Below are 20,284 nucleotides of genomic sequence, written 5' to 3'. Positions count from 1 at the left end.
AAAAGATAGCAGAAATTGAGAATTTGGAACAACCACGAGCCGTAATTGAGATTTGAAATTTCTTAACTTACCAGGCTATCTTGGATGGTTGTGAAAGAGTTTTTAGTCATTGCTTTGTCATTGACGAGACTGTTGAGAAAAGAGGTTATGTATGAGTGGGAAGGAAATTGTGAGCAAAGGATTCAACAACTGAAATATTTCCTCACTCATGCACGTATTTTGGTATTCCCAGAGAATAGTGGTAATCATAAATTTTTAGTGATGTTTCTTGAATGGTATTGGAGGCATGTTGATGCAAATGTTAGGGTGATTGCATACGTTTCACGACAAATGGAATCTCATGAGATGAATTACCCTACTAGTGATTTGGAAGTCATGATTACCATCCTTGCTGTGAAGTTATGGAGACATTATATTTTAGTGAGAATGCAAGATTTTATGAATCAATAGAGTCTCCAATATTTGTTTACTTGGAAGGATTGGGATATGAGGCAACAAAGGTGGATTGAATTACTTAGTGATTATGATTGTACGATCAGGGTGATCGTGAATTGTTGTAGCTGAAGCACTTGATGAGAAGACTCTAGTAAGAATTAATGATTGGTACGTTTGCCAAGATTATATTCTTGTGGATTGGAAACCAACTAAAGTAAAGTTGAGAATGGAAGATCGAGAAGAAGTTATACTTGTTAAATTTCAAGTTAGGCCTGTTTGGTAAGGTCGTACTCGAAACTTAAATGTTTGACGAGGAAATTTAAGAATTAACCAAGGCAGAGAAAGAAGGGAAAAAGAAAGATTACAGGATTCGTGAATCGCATGGTATGTGGATACAAGAAAACGAAAAGTATGTGCCTAATACTGTGGGTTTAAAGCAAGCAATTTTGGACGAAGTACACTGTTCAGCTTCTGCAATATTCCGAAAGTAATAAGATTTATCATACCATTCGACAGTTTTATTTGGTCAGCAGATTGAGGCCGAAAGAAATAAACCTTTGGATTGAGATAACTATTTTCTGTTTCGCAGTGGAAATGGAAAGATATTACTTTGGATTATGTGTACAAGTTTCCTTGTACATAGGATGGCTAAGACACATAATGTATTTTGGGTTCGATACGTTGTCACTAGGTGGCAGATTCGTCACATGGGATTTTGGTGCAACTATTGAGAATTAAATTGGATTCGACTTGATAAGGAACCAAGGACGACTTTGGATTGGAAAAAGAAAGTCTTGAGAATTAAGACAGAGTAAGTGGTAAAAGCTTTATGAATGAAATCATTCAGTAGAAAATTATGTTGGAGAAAGAGAATCGGATGAGAGAGATTTACCCGAGGAAATTGTATGAGTATAGATGATTTAGTTGGTTGCTGGAATTTCGGGGACGAAATTCTATAAGGAGGGGAGATTGTCACAGCCCGTCCCGGAATTTTTAATTCCAAGGACATGAAATTACGAAAATGCCCTAATACGTGACTAAGGTATAATTTTTACGTTCGTTATATCTAAGCTCCTAAAATTTGGTAAGTAGAGTGGAGACTTAGACTTAAATTTTATGTTAGAATTTTGTAGTTGGAGATTGGGTAGGATCCCACACCCCTTAATTCTCTCCCTCTTTCCCGTACCCTGTCTCTCTCTCTTCCCTCACGACTCTCTCTCACTCTCAGTTCTCTCTCTCTTCCTCTCCGACACTCAACCTCACCCAAAACCACCTAAAACATAAACAAACGTCCAAGATAAGACCACATTTGGACTCCTGGAACTTCCACGATCACGTAGACATCAATTTCAGGTAAGTTCTATTTCGGAAAAACGTAGTTTTAAAAGTTCCCGTGAAGAGCACTGTTCATGATCTTTGAATATGTTGTGTTTTAGGGAAATCTAAGCTCACAGGGAGCTTTAGGAGGTTCCCACGAAGCTCGGAGTGCTTCGTTGGAAGTTTTTGGACGAAAGAACACGGAGATCGACGAGTTCAAAGTTTGGCCGGAGCTTTCGAGGCATTTTCCGGCGAATCCCCGGCGAGTTAGGAGTCGAGGTAGGTATCAATCTCTTCGTCTCGTCAAGTAATACAACTTTCCTTTTTGTTTCACTCATTTTCGTTGAGTATTGAAGAAGTTATACTCATTTGAAAAATACCCAGTTTCCGGCGACCTCCGAGGCTTTCGAGGCAGTTTCCGGCCAAACCACGGCGAACTAGGTGTTGTGAAAGGTACCATTCTCTTGGTATCTTCAAGGGCTACAACTTTCGTTTTTGAATCACTTGATTTCGTTGAGAAATGACAAAGTTATGGCAATTTGAAAAACTGCCCAGAAAACGGCCGCCGGAAAAAAACAGTCCGGCGACCCAAGGAAGAAGAAGGTGCTACAGTAAAAAATAAAAATAAAAATAAAATTATTTTAAAAATATTTCGACGTCCGTGACGTCGAGTAGATCACCGTGGTATATTCATATACCCAATTTGAGCACCGTATGAGAAAGTTATTAAGGATTGTTGGTTAGGTGTTCGAATAACGTTTTATAGTTTTGGTGAAAATGTGAATTGATGATCCGACCGTTGGATCGTCACCAAACTTTGATACGTTGTAATACGTAATATTTAAGGACTATTGGAACTTATGGATTAGGAATCCGAGTTACGGATCTTCCGGAATTGGAATTGTAAGTCCATAATATAAAATGTTAACCGTCACTTAGTTTTGGAAATTGACGGAGATCCGACCGTTGGATGGTAATGAAATTTTAGGATATTGTCCTAGAGGTATAATGTGGACCTCTGGAAGTTATGGATTTAAAATCTGAGTGGCAGATCTTCCGGATCGATCTACGTAGTGACGTATTTTATATAAGTTATATATTCTATCGATATGAATTCTGAGGTTGGATTTGATTACTGTTCTAGGCGGCGATCGTCATGACGCCTTGATGTGTGATGCTAGGGAGTTGTTGGATGAACTCCAGGTGAGTGGGCAGTTTTGTTTTCCGTATACATATATAATTGACGTTTCCCAGAAATTGAAAATGTTACGAAAGTATGCTTTAAATGCAAAGTATAAAAGTATGTTTTCAAATGCCATGAGTAGATTATATGAAAGATATGATTTGAGATGCCATGTATATAAGTATATGAAAGTATGAATTGATATATGATGCATATGTATGAATTGGTGCGGTGGACGCACAGGTGAGTATCAGGTGAGTATTTATTATTGTTATGATGATGTTGAGATATATTGAGCTCATAACCTGCACCTTGGTATTAGTGCTTATTATTATTCACCGCATCGCATGCTCACCTTGGATCCAAGTAGATGCTAGTCGTACAGACCACAGGGGGTGGTTCCGACATGCCAGTCGTACAGACCATTAGAGGGGTTCCGACTGGTAGGTGACCTTAGATTATGTGCACAGATGATTGATGAGAGAAGCACTAGAGCATATTATTCTACCATTAAGTCGTACAGATTACATTAAGTAATTCCGACTTATGTGCAGTGTAGTGCCGTACAGGTCATACTAGGTGACTCCGGCATGGCCGAACAGGTCACAGTTGGTGACTCCGGTTAGATGAGATTTTGAGCTCTACATTCAGCCGTACAGGACCATTGTAGGGTCTCCGGTTGATTTCTTTCTTGCACCTGATATGATTATTGCTGATGCATTCATACTTAACTGTTGAATTTAGACATGGCATGGCATGATTGATAAAGATAAATGTTGAGATAGTAAAAATGAAGTTTTGAGAATATATATGTATATTTATATTTTACATTTCTGGGAAAGTATACAAGTTTTACGGAGAGGGGTTACAATGTTTTGAGAAAAGTTGGATTTGAAAAGATTTGTTTTACTGACCCACTCAATTTTGGTTTTGCGCCCCTCCAGGTTCAGGAATCACAAAGGTGTGGTGACTACGAGGAATTCGACGGTGTTCTGACAGATTGGACAAAATTAGGACTCACCTTCGGGTGTATCAACTTAAATTGTATCTTAAAGCTTCCGTACTGTGCAAATGGTTACGTCACTCTCACGTGACGGCCAGCATGCCCTCCTTCGGGACGGGGTGTGTCATAATTTAAGCGGACCTAATTAACTTGGAGTGTCGAGATTCATAACTTATTAAATTGATAACTGAAAATTGATTTAGGTTGCATATATTTCATGTGTGGAGAAGAACCCCTTAGCCATTCCATCATCCATTGATTATTCATAACTTTGTGTTACAATCTGTTTTCCTTGCAATCTGTCCATTTAGTTCATTTTCATCCAAATCAATTCCCCATTTATTTTGAAGTCCTAGATTAGTTAGAAAGTGTGTTGGTTTATGTTTTTAAGTGTTTTGGTACAAGTTAAAACCCAAATTCGTCCAAATTGGTGTTTTGTGTTCAAAACTGCCCAGAAAGTGGTTTTTAGGCAGTTTTGAGTGTTTGGTTGCTGTTTTGATTCTTTTGGTTCGTTTTAGTATTTTAACGTGAGTTTTGCATTCTTTGAGTCTAATCTAGTGCTTTAAACTTTGTTTTTACATTTCTAAGTCAGTTTTCAAGTGTTTAGCAATCCCTCCTAATCCCCGGTCTAGAACGATCCCTATTTACATACTTTGCTACAATTGATAAAAAGAGGGTTTGATTTTGTGTGTTAACTTATTTTTCACATCAATGAGATACAGGGTAACTAGAGGGTTCTTCTCCACACATGACACACTTGCATTCAAATTGATTTCCAATTGCTTCTCTCAATAAGTCATGAAACTCTACTCCAGGTTAACTATGACAAGTGAACTAAGTGAGTTAGATTATCGAGACCATTCTCTTATGTTCATTCCTAAAACGTTCCTAGCCATAGGATTGCCAATTGGGCATTGACAATCCGCTAAGGTTAGTATGTGTTATGTTGACTCAAGCGTGAGTATGACTAGTCTCAAGTCATTTGGTGTTGGATGATGCGAAATAGATAAGCACACAAATTAAACCCTCTTTTTGTCAAATTGTAGCAAAGATGTAAGTAGGGATCGTTCTAAACCGGGGATTAGGAGGGATTGCTAAACACTTGGAAACTGACTTAAAAACTCAAAAACAAAGTTTAAAACACTAAACTAGACTCAAAGAATGCAAAAGTAAAGGTTAAAACACTTAAACAAACCTAAAACTCAAAACAGCAACTAGAAGGCTCAAAACTGCCTAAAAACCACTTTCTGGGCAGTTTTGAGCACCTACACTAATTTGGACGAAATTTGATGAAAACTTGAATCAAAATACTTAGAAACACAAATCAAAACACTTTCTAACTAATCTAAGACTTCAAATTAAAGGGAGATTTGTTTTGGACGAAAATTTAACACAAAACAGAAACTTGAAACTAAACAGATTGTAAAAACGATTTTGGTGAAATAGATGGATAAAAGGCTAGTTAGGAGGTTCTTCTCCACACATGTCACACTTGCAAACAAACGATTTTCAGTTGTTCTTCCAATAAATTATAAAGACTCAATGCCCCGAATTAACCGTGAATTGCACTAATTAACCCTCAGTTTTTCCAGAATTTATCAAGTTGGATGATTGCATACGACAACCCAAAACATTCCCTACAAGTTCCCTACATGAATTGCATAATAGAGATACAAGCAAGAATCATTACGTTCTATGAAAAACATAAGCATTGACGAAGCATTTGTTACTATGAATTGCATGAAACTTATGCTAAGAATTCATTCAACGCGATCGTTTTCAAGCGATCTTCACTACTTGTGATTATAAGGTTGTAACTATTAGGTGAAACTCCCTCATAATCTAGCATCATATTCATGCATGAAAACTAAGCGTGCACTCTCAATCAACATACATAAATAAGTATCAATCAAATAGATGAACGAATTGAATCCACAACTTATGAAATAACAACTGAATGTAATCGAATCAAATTGCAAGCATGTACATGGTTTCGAATTACCCCCCAACTAAGGGGGTTTAGTTCCTCATACTCACAACACAAAGTTTATTGAATTGAAACATTGAAACATAAGAAAGATCACACCTAAAAATTCCAGCAATCTAAATTGCACAGCAGGAACATCTAAGAACCTTCCTCCTCTTCCTTGGTTGCGGCACAGGGGTTTGTGATGGTTTTTGGGGGTTATGGATGGTGTAGAATGGTGGAAAAGTGTGTAGGATAGGTGTATGGGACGGCTAGGGTGGTTTTGGGTCAGAAAATATGGTGAATGATGAAGGATAGGTGCTGTTGAAGATGGGGAATGGTTTCTGGCGTGAAGGATTAATTTCTGGATTATGGAGAGGGTTGTGATTCGGCCAAGGGAGGTAAAACATATATATATAGGCAGCCAAACCCTAAAGAAATCAGATTAGACAAATGGGCTAGGGTTTAGGTGCGGCTAGGGTTAGGAAATCCACCAAAAACTAGGGTTTCTAGAACATTAGGTGCGGCATGGGCTTAGGGTAAGTAATCAGATTTTTTTCATGTGAACAAGGCCTAGGTGCGGCTGATTAAGTGGGCTAGGGTTAGGGTTAGGTGCGGCATAGGTCCAAGAGGCAAAGATGGGTCATCCAAAAGCCCAAAGCCGAGAATAGAAACTCTCGAAATTGGAAACCTCCAAAAATAGAAACTTCCAACTTTAGAAACTTTGGTTGCCAATTCCGATTTAGGAAAGATCAACCCAAAATGGAAACTTTTAGGCTTAGCTTTCCTACTTCAAGTAGGAAACCTCAAATCTCGATCTCTTCAATTTCAACCCAACCTTGTGTTCCAAGCATGTCCTTTTCATTCCAAGCTCACTTTTTGCTCCAAAAGCTCCAAATTGCATCATTTCATGTAATATGTCATTTAAACCTGAAAACACATGAAAGTAGCTTAAAAGACTACTTTAACGAAGAAAACATAACAAAGATGCATAAGAACTAGCTAACTAAGGCGCATAAATATGCTCCTATCAAATTCCCCCACACTTAGCTTTTGCTAGTCCTCGAGCAAAACAAACAAAAGAAAGAAAACGAAACGAAACAAACTAACCAAAACAAACCTAAACCTTCCAACGTTTGCCTCAGGGATTTCCAATGCACATGACATGTTAAAGATTGCTATCCCCACAGATTTGAGTCATCTTTACACAAGCACATACTTAATTAAAGCCACCACTTACTAGTTCACAAGTAATCAATTAAAACAATGCTTTGAATGTAGTAACATGCCTTAGAGAATTCCCTCAATTCCTTACAAGATATACACTCTATTTTCACTCAGATTTTCTAACTCCACACCCTACACTAGTCATATGTGAGAAGATTGATGTAGATATGAAAACGAATGCTCACATATATGTTTCACAAAGAACGCAATTTCTAGAGTTAAGAAGCATGTTTAGATATGATCTCATGAATGGAATGCTACTACTTAGATGCGAGAACCAGTGACACCATATGCTCATACCAAATTCAAACTCCACAAATTGAAACACATAACACTCAAGGTAGAAGTTAAGGGTTGTAATGGGGCTTAGGTTGTTGGTTAACAAGGAAAGGATAGGGAAAACAAACGTTCTTCAAGCAATAGTAAGCAAAGCAATGAAATTGAGACTTAGAATTCACTTAGATTGCAGAAATTAACTTTAAAACACAAGGGGAAGACTTAAACAACTCCTTAGGGCCGAATTCATTGTTTTGGACCCTTACTTCAACAAACAATACTTTGGAACTCTTTTTCTCTTTTTTTTTTTCAAACTGTTTTTTCATACTTTTCACACTTTTTTTCTTCATTTTTTCTTTTTCCACGAATTTTTTGTTTCTTTTCTTTGCCGTGCCTATGGCACACAATTCCTCATGAAAAATACTTCCCCCACACTTGGTTTCTGCCAACATAGATCAAAAGGAATTCAATTCGAATCATGCTTTACTATGCTTTAAGAACAAGGTATGGATGGTCCTAATCTAGGCTAGGTGAGGAGAATATGGGTTAACAAATAACGAAGGCTAACAAGGCTCAATGGGGTTAAAAACCTACAAAACATAATGACATAGGGCACACGGCTTTTTGGCTAAGGTGGTGGTCACTACACAACTTCATCTTGAATGTGTGTTATGCAAATCAATAACATGCTTTGAATGAAATGGGCATGAGTTCTAGCATTTGGAACTAAATGATGAAACGCCTTCTAAGTAGCAACCAAGCAAAGAATAATGAGATCATGCAACGACTTAGAAAACAAAGAATGCACAGATTTTAACTCTCCAAATAAGCGTTTAGGCTCAAGTCTCACAAGGTTGTAGCGTTAGTTTGAGTTCCTTCCTTCAAGCATGTTACAAAAACTGATTTTTTCTTTTATGATTGCATGTGAATTCATAAGTTATAACCACAACTAAGCATAACAAAGAGTAAATCAAACTTTCATCCATGTTAGTCACTTTCTTTAACAGTCATGCACTTAAAAACCAAATCCTCATCATTGTGTTGGAAGGTACCCTAAGACACAAACAAACACACAAAAACAACTCTTTTTGGGTTTTAAAAAAAATTTTTCAAATTTTTATGTAATTTTCGGATTTTTACTTCAAAACACACTAAAACACATCAAAACTGCTCAAAAACACTTAAAAACAGCAAGGAACAAGTCTTCAAGTTTAGGGTGATAAAATCCCACGAATTTGCATCTAAAACACTTAGTTTGCATCTAAAACACTTAGTTACCCCCCCACACTTAAATCAAACATTGTCCTCAATGTTTCAAGCATGAAATCACACTAAACAAAAAGAAACACACAAACAGCAACTAAAACAACTAAATAGGCAGATTCGAAATAAATAACAAAGGGAAGAGTTTAGGAACGCAAATCTGGAATTGGAGTAATTCCTTGGTCTTCCTTTGTTGAATTGCATGGGTTGCCTCCCAAGTAGCGCTTTCTTTAACGTCTTGCAGCCGGACAATGCTCCTTTGAAGGTTATTGAACCCCACGGCATGGAGGGGTGTTTCCTCTACACCTTGTCCTTCGAACCACTTCATGCATTGGGTCCTTGAATGGAATGGGATAATGATCCTTTCGTAGTGTCGTGTTGTGCTTCTCTAAATTAACACGAACTCTCCCACCATATTGACTTTGATTAGGTACCTGCACCATACAAGGTAACAACCGATTAGTTGAAATGGGAATTGAAATTGGATCAGGTGGCTTACCTAGGTGCGGCATAGGAGTGGGAGTACAATGGACAGATGCACAAAGGTTGCACTCGGCCAAATTTGGTGATTTCAAGGTTGAGGCCGTGCATTCTTTGTTGCTCACTCCAATTCCCTCCTCGATGGTAGTTCGAGGTGCATTTTTCTTGACTAGTGTTGAACATTCCTGCCCTATATTTTCAATTACATTAATGGCACAACAAGAACGAACATCATTAGTATTCTCAATTGATTCAGGAATCTTAAAGTTAATCATATCACCACCAAAGGCCATAGTTACGGCTCCCTTGGCCACATCAATCTTGGTTTGAGCCGTTTTCATGAATGGTCGTCCAAGCAAGAGTGGTGATGGTGGATAGTGGGTTGAGTCCTCCATATCAAGCACATAGAAATCTGCAGGAAAAATCAAATGGTCTACCTGCACCAAAACATCTTCCAACACTCCCTTGGGATATGCATTAGATCGATCGGCTAATTGAATTATAACGCCATCATTTTTAAGTTTTCCTAGATTCATAGATGCATAAACAGAATATGGCATGACATTAATTGATGCACCTAGATCTAGCATAGCATGTTCAAATCTTGTATTACCAATTACACAAGGGATTGTGAAACTACCTGGATCTTTACATTTAGGTGGTAGCTTCCTTTGCAACATTGCAGAGACATTCTCGCTTACATGTACCACCTCCTTTTCCCGAATCCGCTTCCTCGTTGTACAAAGCTTCTTCAAGAACTTGGCATACTTCGGGATTTGCTTTATGGCATCAAGGAGGGGAATGTTGACATGCACCTTTCTAAATGTCTCTAGAACATCTTTTTCCTCCTCTTCGTTCTTTGATTGCAAAAATCTGCTAGGAAAGGGGACATTCAAAGGAAAAACATTAGTAGGAACCGAATTTGACACATTCTTACCTTTATTGGCCGATTTGGACAGATTGGGGACATTAGAAGCTTGCGGCAAAGATGGAACCTCCCTTGCCATGGGCATGCTTGATTCCTCCTCTTCAATTTGCACATTTACATCACTTTGGGGACCTGATTTTGGTGGTGTAGGGCCTGCCCCAACTTCTTTTCCACTCCTTAGCATGATTGCATTTGCGGTTTCAAAGCCTCCTTTCGGATTTGGAATGGTGGAACTAGGGAGTTGTCCGGGATCGCGAAACTTACCTACAAACTCGGCAATCTGCCCAATTTGTTTCTCAAGTTGATCCACCCTCTTATCTTGGTTTTGCATAGCCTTCGCTTGATCTTCCTGCCCATTAGACAACTTAGTTAGTATCTTAAGAAGTGCATCATTGTCAAGAGACGTACCTGAGGCACTTGGGCCGGATTGGGCTTGATTTTGGGGTGGGCCGTAGGTTTTGGGAAAGAACCCCGGGGGTTGTTGCCTAAAGCCTCCTTGGTTTTGAGGTTGTTGGGGATCCCTCCACTTGAAATTTGGGTGGTCTCGCCACCCCGGATTATACGTGTTGGAGTATAGATCATGTCTTGACTGATTTTGGCTTTGAAACCCAATGGCATTCGCACTCTCCCAACCGCTATTCTCGATGAGTTGAGGACATTTTTCGGAGACATGTCCTTGGATAGAACATACGCCACATACCACAGGTCCTTGCATCTTCATTCCCTCGGCCATCTGTGAAACAATAGAAGTAAGATTAGCCAATTGTGAATGAAGATCGGAAGTTGCACTTACCTCATGTACTTGGTGCCGTGAGGGACCTCTTTGGCCTACACCCTCGTACTGTTGAGCGTTCAACGCTCTATTAGCAATCAAGACCTTGGCAGCCATGGGTGTTTTATCCACCAATGCTCCCCCCGCCGAAGCATCAAGCATTTGACGTTCTAGAGGTAGGAGGCCCTCGTAGAAATATTGCAAGAGCAATTCCTCCTTCATCTGATGCTGTGGACAAGAAGCAACAAGTGATTTAAACCGTTCATAATATGTAGGAAAAGACTCACCTTCTTCTTGCTGAATTCCGCTTATCTTTTTGCGTAGGAGGATGATGCGAGAAGTTGGAAAGAACTTCTCCAAGAACGCTCTCTTCATACTCTCCCAAGAAGTGACAGTGCCGGGAGCTAACTCGTATAACCAATCCTTGGCTTTATCCATCAAAGAGAATGGAAAAGCCTTCATCTTCAAGATATTTCCGTCAACATTGACGGGAGTCATACTAGAGCAAACTACTTCAAATTCTTTCAAATGTTTGTTAGGATCTTCCATGGACAAGCCATGGTATTTAGGAATATGATGAAGCAAACTTGACTTTAATTCAAACTCATCCGTCTTACCTTGGGCAGCCATGGGGTATTGAATGCACAAGGGTGCGGCATTATCCAAACCCGAGGCGGAAAGCTCCTTGAGTGTACGATTGTCCATGGCCATGCCTTGGACTTCTTCAAATATCCCTGCCGTGGCTTCCTCCTCCTCTTCTTGTATGTTTTCTTCAAGGTCAGATTCGGAATTGGGTGGATGGTGTTCTTGCTGGTTTCTAGCTCTTCTTAACTTCCTCTCAAAATCGTCGTCAAAATCCAAGATGTTTGTACGAATCGGTTGAGAGCTTCTAGTCATACATTAGTACCTAAGAAACAAGAAACAAAATTAGGTCAGAAACTTAAACAAAGTCAGAAACAAAGTGAAATAAAAGAAACAAAAACAATCCAAGGGATTAGCAAAATTGCTAATCCCCGGCAACGGCGCCAAAAATTTGATGCGAAATAGATAAGCACACAAATTAAACCCTCTTTTTGTCAAATTGTAGCAAAGATGTAAGTAGGGATCGTTCTAAACCGGGGATTAGGAGGGATTGCTAAACACTTGGAAACTGACTTAAAAACTCAAAAACAAAGTTTAAAACACTAAACTAGACTCAAAGAATGCAAAAGTAAAGGTTAAAACACTTAAACAAACCTAAAACTCAAAACAGCAACTAGAAGGCTCAAAACTGCCTAAAAACCACTTTCTGGGCAGTTTTGAGCACCTACACTAATTTGGACGAAATTTGATGAAAACTTGAATCAAAATACTTAGAAACACAAATCAAAACACTTTCTAACTAATCTAAGACTTCAAATTAAAGGGAGATTTGTTTTGGACGAAAATTTAACACAAAACAGAAACTTGAAACTAAACAGATTGTAAAAACGATTTTGGTGAAATAGATGGATAAAAGGCTAGTTAGGAGGTTCTTCTCCACACATGTCACACTTGCAAACAAACGATTTTCAGTTGTTCTTCCAATAAATTATAAAGACTCAATGCCCCGAATTAACCGTGAATTGCACTAATTAACCCTCAGTTTTTCCAGAATTTATCAAGTTGGATGATTGCATACGACAACCCAAAACATTCCCTACAAGTTCCCTACATGAATTGCATAATAGAGATACAAGCAAGAATCATTACGTTCTATGAAAAACATAAGCATTGACGAAGCATTTGTTACTATGAATTGCATGAAACTTATGCTAAGAATTCATTCAACGCGATCGTTTTCAAGCGATCTTCACTACTTGTGATTATAAGGTTGTAACTATTAGGTGAAACTCCCTCATAATCTAGCATCATATTCATGCATGAAAACTAAGCGTGCACTCTCAATCAACATACATAAATAAGTATCAATCAAATAGATGAACGAATTGAATCCACAACTTATGAAATAACAACTGAATGTAATCGAATCAAATTGCAAGCATGTACATGGTTTCGAATTACCCCCCAACTAAGGGGGTTTAGTTCCTCATACTCACAACACAAAGTTTATTGAATTGAAACATTGAAACATAAGAAAGATCACACCTAAAAATTCCAGCAATCTAAATTGCACAGCAGGAACATCTAAGAACCTTCCTCCTCTTCCTTGGTTGCGGCACAGGGGTTTGTGATGGTTTTTGGGGGTTATGGATGGTGTAGAATGGTGGAAAAGTGTGTAGGATAGGTGTATGGGACGGCTAGGGTGGTTTTGGGTCAGAAAATATGGTGAATGATGAAGGATAGGTGCTGTTGAAGATGGGGAATGGTTTCTGGCGTGAAGGATTAATTTCTGGATTATGGAGAGGGTTGTGATTCGGCCAAGGGAGGTAAAACATATATATATAGGCAGCCAAACCCTAAAGAAATCAGATTAGACAAATGGGCTAGGGTTTAGGTGCGGCTAGGGTTAGGAAATCCACCAAAAACTAGGGTTTCTAGAACATTAGGTGCGGCATGGGCTTAGGGTAAGTAATCAGATTTTTTTCATGTGAACAAGGCCTAGGTGCGGCTGATTAAGTGGGCTAGGGTTAGGGTTAGGTGCGGCATAGGTCCAAGAGGCAAAGATGGGTCATCCAAAAGCCCAAAGCCGAGAATAGAAACTCTCGAAATTGGAAACCTCCAAAAATAGAAACTTCCAACTTTAGAAACTTTGGTTGCCAATTCCGATTTAGGAAAGATCAACCCAAAATGGAAACTTTTAGGCTTAGCTTTCCTACTTCAAGTAGGAAACCTCAAATCTCGATCTCTTCAATTTCAACCCAACCTTGTGTTCCAAGCATGTCCTTTTCATTCCAAGCTCACTTTTTGCTCCAAAAGCTCCAAATTGCATCATTTCATGTAATATGTCATTTAAACCTGAAAACACATGAAAGTAGCTTAAAAGACTACTTTAACGAAGAAAACATAACAAAGATGCATAAGAACTAGCTAACTAAGGCGCATAAATATGCTCCTATCATTGGACACTAAGACAAACACATAGGTGCTCGAAAGAGTAATCGAATACACTGAACTACGATCAAAAGAGAGTTCGAACATACATGTCATGTATGAACTCTAAAGTTGCAATATGCAAAGTAGTCCTTTGACCTGAGGCATCATAGATGTCTAATGGTTAGGTCCTTGATCTTTGATCATGTCAAACGGCATTCCATCGGAGTGTCCACGGCATTGTTGGGGTCAAGCTATCTAGTCATGTAGGCATATGAATGCACAACAAGGGATCTCTAACCTTCCATGGTGGAAGGAGAATACTCTAAGATATGATTCTAAAGTCTTTGGCCAAAGCATATGAATATGACTTAGGAAGTTTGTTCCAAATCATATTCAAGGGAATCATATAGAGATGTATCACATTGGATAGTAGACATGAAACAAACTATCACTCAAACAATGTGATTAAGAGTATTGTATTAGAGAAGGACCGTATTGCATTGTAGTTGCAACTGGATAGGTTCTCCAACCAATTCTACTTAGCTTGGGTAACCATGACATACTGCTAGGTGTCACTCATGGTTTGTGGAAGCCCTAAATGATTAGCAAACACTAATCATTAAGGGAGAATTGAAATGTGGTTTCAATTTCACAATCGATCATTAAGAGTAACAATCGCCCACTACCTCGCTAATTGGAACCTAATGGATCGTACACCGAGTAAGGATGTATGTGAGGAAATTAAATGAAATGGATAAGCAATTAAATGGTTTAATTGAAGAATGGTCAAGATTAATTAATTAGTTAATTAATTTTACGAAAGGTTCGTATTGGGCTTTTAAGTTGGTTTTGGGCTTCGGGGCTCAAAAGCGTTTTGGTCCACAAGGCCCATTATGTTTAAGTTGTATGACAACTAAAACAAAATGGGCAATTAGCCCAATAACAAAGGTAAGGCCGGCCATAAGGGTGAGGGTAGCAAACTTGGATCAATTACAAGTTTGCCATTCACTTGAAATGAAGTATAAAATCAACTTTATAGCTTTATTTCTACTTAGGGTTTTCTTAAAGAAATTGGGTGAAACACTTTCTCTCATTTTTCTCTAAAGAGGCCGGCCACTTAGGGGAGGGATATCTAGCAATCTCTTCTTCCCTAAGTCATCCATATTATCTTCACAAAATACATCCTTGGTGTGGAGACTTAGAGACATCAAACTTTTGGTGTTTTGGAGAACAAATCCTCAAATCCTCAAAGAATCAAAGGAGCACTAAAAGGAGGAAAATCACAAGGAATATTCAAGGAGCTTGGAGGTGACTTGAAGGCCCTCCACTTGGGTGAATCCCTTGTGTAAACAAGGATGAGCTTCAAGGGTAAAGAAACTCTAAATCTTTACTTCTCTTTAATGTTGTTAAAGAGTTTATTGGTTCACCATATACTAGGCTTTGAAAGTCATGGGTTTTATGAATTGTTTTTGAATGCATGTCTACTTTAAAGTGTTAATAGCTTGCATATGTATTCAAATGTTCATACTTGTTCTTAGCTAGGACAAAATTTTTCCTTCATTTTAACCTTCAAGTTCTCCTTAAGTTAATGAATTGGATGGGAAAGCACATACAACAATTCAAAACATTCTCTAAAAGTCCCCTACGTGAAAAGCACAATAAAGGCACAATCAAAGATCATTAAGTTTCATGAAAACTATAAGCATTGACAAGGCAATTGTAACTATGAAAAGCATGAAACTTTTGCCAAGAATTCACTTAACACGATCGTTTATAAGCGACCTCCACTACTTGCAAATATAAGCTTGTAACTATTAGGTGAAACTCCCTTATATTTTAGCTTCAAATCCTTGCATGAAAACTAAGTGTGCACTCTTAATAAGTTATACAAGAGGTTAGAAACATGCTACCAATCAGAAAAGGAAAGTTCATGACAAAGAAGATAAGGAAAGTGCAAGAAAAGAGGAAACATTATCCAAAACCTTATCCAACCTTATCTTATCCAAACCTTATCCTATCTTATCCTAACCTAATCTTGTTCCACCTTAATCCTAGCTACAAGTGGACCTAAAAACCTAATTTCTAGAGGCCCTATCTGACCCTAAAAGGGTGCCACACCTTCCCCCCCTTTTATGCCTTCTAGAATACCCAAAATCAGCCATAAGACACTTAGTTTCTAGAAGGCCCAATTTTGGACGAAAATTCTTAAACCTATTTCTAATTGGATTCTGATTTTATTTGGCCCTTTTTCTCTTGGATTTGGATTGTTTAAGTCCATATCTGAAACCAATTGGGCTAGGACTTAAGTTCCCAACCTTTGCCGCAAGCCCTAAGGGCCCTAATCACTTGTATCTGCTAGGTTTAACCGTAATTCTAATTCCTAGGGTTTTTACCATGCTATATATATATGGACCTTAAGTTGCCGCACCCCCCGACACAGAACCTAAGCAGCCATTCATCATTCATCACATAAATTCGTCCATACACACCCTAGGGAGCAAAACACCCCAAAAACACCATTCTAGCGCCCAGAAAATACAAGCAGCCGCTCCACCTTCTTCCACCCTCTTTGCCAAGTTCTCCACCACCTTCCAACCATCAAACACTCTTCCACACTCACCCTACACCCCTTGCCGTGCCTCTACAACCCCCCCCCCCCAAAAACACCATTCTAGCGCCCAGAAAATACAAGCAGCCGCTCCACCTTCTTCCACCCTCTTTGCCAAGTTCTCCACCACCTTCCAACCATCAAACACTCTTCCACACTCACCCTACACCCCTTGCCGTGCCTCTACAACCCCCCCCCCCCCCCCCCAAAAATCAAGTCTACATCATCAAAACAGCCCAGAAACCATCAACACCCAATCTGCCGCAAGTAAGGAAAAGGGACAGATTCACTCAATTGTTTGGCTCTTCATTTTGAGTTGTTGAACAATTTTAGGTGTATTCTATCTTATATTTCAATGTCTAATTCATGTAATCTTTGTTTTGCTTTAAGTATGATTGGCTAAATTTGTTTTGGCTAAGGGTGTATTCAAAACCATGATTATATATGTGAAATAAGTTGATTACTTCCAGTTATCGTTGCATAAGTCGTGAATACAATTTGCTTAACCGTTTGATTTAGAACTTATTCTTGTATGTTGATTGAGAGTGCACGCTTAATTTGCATGCTTGAATTTGGTGCTAGGATATAAGTTTGTTTCACCTAATCGTTATGAATTTATATTCGCAAGTAGTGAAGGTCGCTAGTCACGATCAGGTTAAGTAGATTCCTGGCAAGAGTATCATGCTTTTCATAGTTACAAATGCCTTGTCGATGCTTATGATTTCCAAAGAACGTAATGATTCTAACTTGTGTCTTTATCATGCTGTTCATATAGAGAACTTGTTAGGAATAATTTGTTTGCGATGCATATTCATCCAATTCAATGATTCTAGGGAAATCTGAAGGTTAATTTAAGCGGACCTAATTAACTTGGAGTGTCGAGGTTCATAACTTATTAAATTGATAACTGGAAATTGATTTACGTTGCATATATTTCATGTGTGGAGAAGAACCCCTTAGCTATTCCATCATCCATTGATTCATCACAATTTTGTCTTACAATCTATTTTCTTTACAATCTACCCATTTAATTTAATTTTGTCCAAACACAATCCCCCCATATTTTGTTGAGTCGTAGTCATTCAAATCTGGTTATTTTGTGTTTTTAAGCATTTGGAGTCATAAACACTTTCAAATTCGTCCAAATCAAATTCAAGTTTCTTTTTGAGTCAGTTTGATTGTTTTAGGCAGTTTTGAGTGTTTCAAATCTGTTTTGAGTCATAGTAGTCTTGTTAGAGTCTTTAAGTTTAGTTTTTGTGTTTTTAAATCAATTTATATTAGATTAGCACCCCTAGTTAATCCCCGGTTAGAATGATCCCTACATACATCATTACTACAATTGTCACAAATAGGGTTTAATTTGTGTGTCAACATAATTTTCACATCAAATCCTATGCTCATTTGATCTTCAATTTCGTCCATCTTCTTACCTCCAAGCATATGCAATCCATTTGATGCCCAAAACTGCTCCAAAAGGCTCCAAAATGCACATGTATGCATACTTTGTCCTTAAAACCTGAAATTGCACGAAAATAGCTTAAAATACTAAAATTACTAAGTACTAGCAACGTAAATGCAAGGAAACAAGCTAATTAAGTCGCATAAATATGCTCCTATTACCCCCTTGGCTAGGGGGGGATTTGAAACCATGTTTATGCTTGCTATATGATTTGATTACTTCTAATTGCGTTTCATAAGTTGTGAATTAAATTTGCTTATCTACATGAATTAAAACTGATTTGTGTATGTTGGTTGAGAGTGCACGCTTAATTTTCATGCATAAGTTTGATGCTAGGATATAAGGGAGTTTCACCTAATCGTTATGAACTTATATTCACAAGTAGTAAAGGTTGTTGATCATGATAGGAGCATATTTATGCGACTTAATTAGCTTGTTTCCTTGCATTTACGTTGCTAGTACTTAGTAATTTTAGTATTTTAAGCTATTTTCGTGCAATTTCAGGTTTTAAGGACAAAGTATGCAAACATGTGCATTTTGGAGCCTTTTGGAGCAGTTTTGGGCATCAAATGGATTGCATATGCTTGGAGGTAAGAAGATGGACGAAATTGAAGATCAAATGAGCATAGGATTGAATGATGATGTGAAGAATTGGATTCAAGACAAATAAAGAACGAAGTGTTCAAAATTGGAAGCCAAAGTTTCTAAAGTTGGAAGTTTCTATTCTTGGAGGTTGATGCGAAATATATAAGCACACAAATTAAACCCTCTTTTGTCAAATTGTAGTAGAGATGTAAGTAGGGATCGTTCTAGACCGGGGATTAGGAGGGATTGCTAAACACTTGGAAACTGACTTAAAAACTCAAAAACAAAGTTTAAACCACTAAACTAGACTCAAAGAATGCAAAACTAAAGGTTAAAACACTTAAACAAACCTAAAACTCAAAACAGCAACCTAATGACTCAAAACTGCCTAAAAACCACTTTCTGGGCAGTTTTGAGAACCTAACAAGAACTTGGACGAATTTGAGTGAAAACTTGAATCAAAACACTTAGAAACACAAATCAAAACACTTTCTAACTAATCTAAGACTTCAAAATAAAGGGGGATTTGTTTTGGACGAAAATTGAAAACAAAACAGAAACTTAAAACTAAACAGATTGTAAAACGTTTTTGGATGAAAAGGATGGATAAAAGGCTAGTTAGGAGGTTCTTCTCCACACATGTCACACTTGCAAACGAAACGATTTTCAGTTGTTCTTCCAATAAATTATAAATACTCAACGCCCCAAATTAACCGTGAATTGCACTAATTAACCCTCAGTTTCTCCACAAGTTATTAAGTTGGATGATTGCATACGACAACCCAAAACATTCCCTACAAGTTCCCTACATGAATTGCATAATAGAGATACAAGCAAGAATCATTAAGTTCTATGAAAAACATAAGCATTGACAAAGCATTCGTTACTATGAATTGCATGAAACTTATGCCAAGAATTCATTCAACGCGATCGTTTTCAAGTGACCTTCACTACTTGTGATTATAAGATTGTAACTATTAGGTGAAACTCCCTCATAATCTAGCATCATATTCATGCATGAAAACTAAGCGTGCACTCTCAATCAACATACACAAATAAGTTATCAATCAAATAGATGAACGAATTGAATCCACAACTTATGAAATAACAACTGAATGTAATCAAATCATATTGCAAGCATGTACATGGTTTCGAATCACCCCCTAACTAAGAGGGGTTTAGTTCCTCATACTCGCAAAGCAAATATACATAAATTTAGAAATTAAAACCCAAAGAAAGAAAACACCTAGAAGGCTCCAACTTGGCAGCAAGATCATCAATGATTTCCCTTTCCTCCTTGCTGCGGCAGAGAAGTTTAGAACAGGTTTTGGGTGGTATTTAGGGTGTAGAATGGATGGGGAATGGTAGGGAAAGGTTTAGGGTTGATGGGGGTACGGCTAGGGATGATTTTTGGGCAGAATTTTGGGACTTTGGTGATGGGAAAGTGCGGCAGAATGCAAGGGCAGATTTCTGGCGTGAATGATTGTGTATGAGAGGTGGTGATCTGATCTAGGGGTTATAATGAGTATATATAGGCATCCAAAACCCTAGGGTAATCAGATTAGGGTTTCTAGAAGCCCAAATCCACCAGAAATTAGGTTAAAACAATCAGATTTTTAGTGGGAATAAGGCCTAAGGTGCGGCTAGGGTTAGGGTTTAGAGATGGGCCTATGGTGCGGCAATGTCCAAGAATGTAAGGATGGGTCATCTAGAAGCCCAAAGCCAAGAATAGAAACTCTCACAAATGGAAACCTCCAAGAATAGAAA

The 20,284-nt window shown here is 38.2% G+C and overlaps 1 protein-coding gene and 1 long non-coding RNA gene across 3 annotated transcripts in view; both read left to right on the top strand.

Annotated features, from left to right (window-relative positions):
- The window catches only part of LOC126616172 (uncharacterized), a 51,457-nt gene that overhangs the window by 19,046 nt on the left and 12,127 nt on the right, over positions 1-20,284 (top strand). The window lies entirely within an intron of this gene.
- Positions 1,591-4,978, top strand: LOC126616174 (uncharacterized). Of its 2 annotated transcripts, XR_007621047.1 has the most exons (5): positions 1,591-1,788; positions 1,872-2,031; positions 2,137-2,205; positions 2,897-2,955; positions 3,880-4,978. It is a non-coding gene; the product is annotated as an uncharacterized LOC126616174 (long non-coding RNA). The 2 variants fall into 2 exon arrangements; XR_007621048.1 differs by lacking the exon at positions 2,897-2,955 and having other exon boundaries at positions 1,598-1,788.

The sequence above is a fragment of the Malus sylvestris genome, chromosome 3 (assembly GCF_916048215.2).
Source record: "Malus sylvestris chromosome 3, drMalSylv7.2, whole genome shotgun sequence".
NCBI lineage: Eukaryota > Viridiplantae > Streptophyta > Magnoliopsida > Rosales > Rosaceae > Malus > Malus sylvestris.
The sequence above is the reverse complement of the archived record's forward strand: the minus strand, read 5'-3'. Positions and strand labels throughout refer to the sequence as shown.